This window comes from Peromyscus eremicus, chromosome 1 (genome assembly GCF_949786415.1).
Source record: "Peromyscus eremicus chromosome 1, PerEre_H2_v1, whole genome shotgun sequence".
Classification (NCBI taxonomy): Eukaryota; Metazoa; Chordata; class Mammalia; order Rodentia; family Cricetidae; genus Peromyscus; species Peromyscus eremicus.
This window is the reverse complement of record NC_081416.1, coordinates 25,256,181-25,262,673: the sequence shown is the minus strand read 5'-3', so window position 1 is coordinate 25,262,673 and position 6,493 is coordinate 25,256,181.

Below are 6,493 nucleotides of genomic sequence, written 5' to 3'. Positions count from 1 at the left end.
ATTATGAAAACAATTTAATGAATATCGAGGTGTTTGGTTTTGGCTACATCCATTTATAGGATAACCAATACTGATGTTTTTAGGGTGTTTTGTTTTTGAGTCAGAGTCTTTTGCAGAGGCTGGCCTCAAACTTCCTATGTATCTAAAGATGGCCTTGAACTCCTGATCCTCCCAATAACAGGCGAGCACCATCATACCTGCTGTTTTTTATGTGATGCTGAGGATTGAACCCAGGGCCTTCTGCATGCTAGGTAAACACTACCAATTGAGCTACGTCACCAGCCCTCTTTTTAGATTCTAATTGTCACATTAAGGGGGCTAGCTCCTTAATAGTCTTTGCTTAACTAGTTATATATTCATTGTTCAAAAGCAGTTATTTAGGTCATGTTTAATAGTGACCATTTTAATGTTCAGCAATCTGAATGTTCTTTTAGTTATTTTCATTGATTAAAATGAAAATTTGAAAGTTCAAAAAATACTATTCACAGTATATGATGCATGATAATAAATGGTTCCCCTTACCGAGAAATGGGTACTTTAGGAGTGTAACAAATATAGATTGAGCTATGTTAGATTGTAAATAAAACATAATTTTAGTAAAGATTGGTATCTTTCTATAGGTTGGAGATCTCAGTGTTGAGTTTTATGGTGTCTGTGTGAATGACTGTTGAACATCCAGAGTTGTAATTATGTAGGGTATAAGGGACAATTTGACTGAATTAACCCTAACACTGATGTTTTGAAGAAAAAATATGAACTCTGATTATATATAAAAATAACTTAGATATCTAGCTGTAATTATGAAATATATTGGCTTCAATAATTCCCAGTGTGAAAGATAGAAATTTCCTTGATAATTTTGTTAAATTGAGCAGCATTTACACAGTTATGCAAGCACTCAGTTCCCTGTGAACTACTTCAATGTCCAAGACGGTTTTGATTGTCATCAAGGCCCATGAAGACCAAGGAAACAACTCTAATCCCTTGAGGGCAGGAGGTAGTTTGGAGAGCTGTGGGGAAGGAACCACAAGTGCCTGCGGACCAGAGTGAATGCTAGCCTGCATCTGAAGAGTTCCAAATCTAAAGAGCCTTATTCCAAGGAAAACACCCCATGCCAGTCCTCCCTGGACGGTGGCCACCCAAGCACAAAGCGACAAAGAACATGGGCAGACTTGAAGCTGGGAAGGGCTTTAAGATCTAGTTCAAGTTTTCATAACTCTAGTGTATAACCTTGGCAAAGTGGCTGCTTGACCACAGTTACCTTCATCTCTAAAATGCAAGTCACACTTAGACAATTCTAGGATTAGCTGAGAAAGGACAGAGGTGCTTTAGGCCTCAATAGCTCCTAAAAAGTGGTACTCTGCACTCTAGAACAGGACAGTAATAAAAGGGGTAGTAGAGAAGAGAGACAGTAGAGACTTTGGGAATATGTAAGTATACTGTTCTTCAATTTATTTTCATATTGTTTTTCTGTTATTTCTAGAAATGTCAATGTTTTAAACCTTTTTATAAAATTCAATGATTAGTAAAATCCTATTGTAGAAGTTAACTCCATCTAAGTGGCTGAAAATATTGTTCATTACGTACTTATCAAATGATTGAAGAGTATATAAATAAATTCAGTGACTTCATTAGTCACTGCCTTGCTAATTCTGCTGTAATTTTTTTTAATATCTTGTTTTTAATATAGAAAACTCAGTACTGGCTGGATTAAGTTGAATAAAGAATTTTTATGCTCTCTAGGTGTACTTTGTCTGTTGAACCAACCCTAAAATTAATTCTGTACCTACATAACTTTCTTGAAGTTAGTTACCAAGATCTTCAAGAGACTTACTATAAAAGTAATCTAAAGTTTTTTTTTTTTTTAGTTTTAAATATTTTCATTTTTAATTACATGTATCTGTGGGTGGATATGTGCACATTGAATGCAAAGTCCATAGAGCCCAGAAAAGGGCACCAGATCCCTGGAGCTGAAGTTACAGGTAGTTGAGAACCACCAGCTATGGGTGCTGAGAACTGAACCTGGGTCCTCTAGAGGTGCACACCTTTAATCCCAGCACTTGGGAGGTGGAGACAGGCAGGTCTCGGTGGTTCAAGGCCAGCCTGGTCTACAAAGAGTTCCAGGACAGCTTATATGTATGGTCGTGTACATGTTATGGCTGATATGGAGGTCAGAATATAACTTTTGAACCAGTTCCTTCTTCCACCTTATGGGTCTTGGGGATTGATCTCAGGGCATCAGATGTGTGAAAGCCATCTCACCAGCTGTGAAGTTTTAAACTAGCTTGCCCAGTGCAGAAAGTTGTTCAACCCTAGCTCTGCATAAACCAGTTGTAATCCCAGCCTCAGAGGCAGGGATTAATTCAACGTTGTCCTTGGCTACATAGCCAGTTTGTGGCTAAGACCCTAACTTAAAAAAAAAAAAAAAAAGTATAATTAAGCTTACCTAATTTCAAAATATATTCTAATGATGTATTTCTTCCTGTCACCCTTAGAGTCCCCTGGACTTAGTATATGAGACCTGCTTCCCCTGAAATACTAGGAACTTTATATTTTTTATTTATTTTGGATTTTTGAAAGAGTTTTACGTAGCCCAGACTGGTACCAAACTTGCTGTGTATCTGAAGCTGACCTTGAGTCTTCATTCCCTACCTCTGCTTCCCAAAGGCTGTGCCACCATAACCAGCTTGAAATGCTAGGACCGAGTATTTCTGACCGAGGGGCTGGAAAGAAGACTCTGTGATTCCATTCCCAACACCCACATGGTGGTTCACAACTGTGTCTCGAGTTCTAGGGGGTCTGATGCCCTCTTCAGGCCTCTGCAGGTACCAGGCATACATGTGGTACCCAGACATACAGGCAGAGAAAACACTCACATATAAAAATAAGTCTTAAAAATAAAATCTTAAAACATTTCTGGTGTAGGTTAGAATATTCTAAATTCAATAAGCCAAAGGCACTTGTATCTTAGTAATTAATTATGTTGGTTTTCAGTCACTATTGCCCATGTCTGATATACAGACTAGTCAGAGAAGCAGTTGGCTGGCCTTGGATGCTTGTTCTAGCTGATAGATGTGGGTTGAGTTCCCTCCTAGACCCTGTTTCTTCATGGATGAAATGAAAACTGTATAACCTGTTTATCTCCTGGGTTATTATGAGGATTAAGTGAAATGACTTTCTATAACAAAGTTTGGTATATAAGAGAATGTGCGAATAGTGAAAATTTGTCCATAAACTCACCTTGGGCCGCTGCCTCCTGGCTGCCTGCCATCCTGAACACAGGAGGAGGGCTTGCATCTGATACTGATGGAAGCGTTAAGGACCAGCAGTAGGCTAGACTGTCATTTTGTTTGGGCTCATGAAGTTTTTAAGCATAAGTGGTTAACTATCAAAAGCAGTAGATATTTGCTGAACACCTGCATGCCCCAGGTACTGTCCTGGAGTAAAATGGTGGATAGCCTGCTTTGAGAGAGTTAGAGGTGTAATGGATCTTTTTTACTTTTGCTTTTTTAAGTTTTATTTACTACTTAATTCCAACACTAGAATTTCTGCTTCTGGAAGGGGCACATAAACATCCTGTGAAACTGGGGAAAAGCATTTCTTTCATTATGAAAGTGTTCCTTAGTGCCAATTCTGTGTATGTGTGTGTGTGAGGGGGGGAGTGGTACACTTATGTGGAGGCCAGAGGTCACTATGGAGAAGCCAGGGATCTACATCACGTGTCTTCCTCAATCTCTTCTCCACTTCATTGTTTTGAGACAGGGTCACTTGGTTGACTGGAATGGCTGGCCAGAAAGCCCCGACCCACTGGGATTACAGCTACACGTCATACCTGGCTTTTTTGCGTGGGTGCCGGGGGTGTGAACTCAGCTCTTGTTTTCACAGCAAACACTTTGCCACGTGCACACTCTCCCCAGGCCCAGCGGCCTTGCTTCCTCTTGTGCCCTGGTTTCTTTCAGTTAACCTTTAATTACCTTTTCTTGGGTGGGGAGGGTGGGTGCTAGGGACCAAAATCAGGGCTTCATCATGAGCAAGTGCTGTACCATGGAGCTGCATCCACAGGACTAAAGCAACTGTTTGGGGTTTGTTTCTTAGAGAAAGGTTCTCACTTTGTACCCTACACTGGCCTCCAGCTCTCAGTTCTGCCTAAACTTCCTGAGTACTGCAATCATGAGTATGTACCACCATCCCTGGCTCAGAGCAAATTTGGAGGCGGGGGTTTGAGACATGGTCTCACTATGTAGTCTTGACTAACCTAAAACTCACTATGTAGACCAGGTTTGTCTTGAACTCAGAGATCTGTCTACCTCCTGAGATCTGAGATTAAAAGTGTGGGCCACCATACCCAGCTAATTTATTTCACTTTATGTGTACAAATGTTTTGCCTTGTGTATGTGTGTGTGTGTGTGTGTGTGTGTGTGTGTGTGTGTGTGTGTGTTCATGCTTGCCTGGTACCTGCAAAGCCCAGAAAAGGGCATCAGACACCATGGGACTGGAGTTACCAACGTTTGTGGGCCTCTATGTGGATGCTAGGAGAACTCTGGTCCTCTGAAAGTTCTCTTAACCACTGAGCCATCTCTCCAACCCTACAGCAGTTTTGTTTGTTTTTTAATGATATAAAACCACTTTGTATCTCATAATTGTGAAAGGCACAACATTTATCAGCATGCCTATTAATGATGTTTGCCCTTGTCCCTTCAAAATGCTGATATTTCTCTAACACTGGGGAGCATGGGCAAAAGCAAAGCACCTGTCCTCTAGCTTGCTTGGACACCTTGGAGGAATGCTCTCTAAGAGTGAAGGAAGGCCTGTCAGCCATTTTACCACCTTTGTTCAGACGTTCAGATACAAACTGAATCTACTCACAGACAGCTCACAGACAGCTCACAGATCATCAGGATTCGGGGCATGATGCTGTGATTAGGCTCAGTGCTCGGCCAGTCACTGTCTCCCGAGAGATTTGGACATGGGTAGACGGCTCCCAGCTGTGCCGCGTTCATTTCTGTAAGCTACTTTACACCCATGGCAGGATTGATGGAACCGTAGCAGTCAGGACCTGCATCAGCCTCAAAAACCACCTCAAAACCTTAGACCAATGACTGCCCCTCAGGGTGTCGTAAGCCTGTTGTCCAACACAAAGCTCTGCCCCATTCAAAAGTACTGTTACCATCAAAGGAAAAGCCTAAACTGCATGAGCATTGTATTTGTCTCACCCGTGGCAAAAAACTGACCGCTTTATGCTGTGGGATGGTCTGTATGTCAAGTGTGTTGCTGATTGGTCAGTAAATAAATCACTGATTGGCCATTGGCTAGGCAGGAAGTATAGGCGGGACAAGGAAAAGAATTCTGGGAAGTGGAAGGCGGAGAGAGGGACACTGCCAGCCGCCATCAGGACAAGGAAGATGTAAGGTACCAGTAAGCCATGAGCCATGTGGCAAAGTAAAGATTAATAGAAATGGGCTAAATATAAGAGTAAGAGCTAGACAATAACAGGCCTGAGCTAATGGCCAAGCAGTTTAAATAATGTAAGAGTCTGTGTGTTTATTTTATAAGTGGGCTCTGGGACTGGCAGGACTTGGTGGCGGGAGCTGGAGAGAAATTCTCAAGCAACAAATGGAAACCATATGTAGCTAACATAGATATGAACTTGTGGGGTCGAGACTTGTTACAACAATGGAATACTCAGATTAACATCCCTCCAATCTCAGAAACAAATCATAAACTAGCACATGTTTCTGAGAGAAATATTAGAAGGCATTATTCTGAGTGGTCACCAGCCATCCATATTATACAAGAACAGGGCACAACAACTGATGATCTTCCAAAGACACCAACAGCTCTACCTTTAAAATGGTTAACAGACAAGCCTGTATGGGTCCAGCAATGGCCTTTAACAACAGAGAAACTCCAGGCTTTAGAAGAGCTGGTAGAAGAACAGTTAAATGCTCAGCATATTGAGGAATCAACCAGCCCTTGGAATTCTCCTGTATTTGTTATTAAAAAGAAATCTGGTAAATGGAGAATGGTAACAGACCTTAGAGCAATTAACAAAGTAATTCAGCCAATGGGCTCTCTACAATCTGGAATTCCTCTGCCTACTCTGTTACCAAAAGGATGGCCTCTCATAGTTATTGATTTAAAAGACTGTTTCTTTTCAATACCGTTACAAGAAAAAGACAGAGAAAGATTTGCTTTCACAGTGCCTACTTATAATAATTCTCAACCGGTTAAAAGATTTCAATGGAGGGTCCTCCCACAGGGAATGTTGAATAGCCCAACTCTGTGCCAATATTTTGTACAACAGCCACTGGAAGTGATACGTAAAAAATTTCCTAAATCTATAATTTATCATTATATGGATGATATTTTACTAGCTGACTCAAATGCAGATACTTTAGAAAGAATATTTGAAGACGTAAAGAAAATTTTGCCTTGCTGGGGATTACAAATTGCTCCTGAAAAGATACAAAGAGGAGATTCTATTAATTATTTA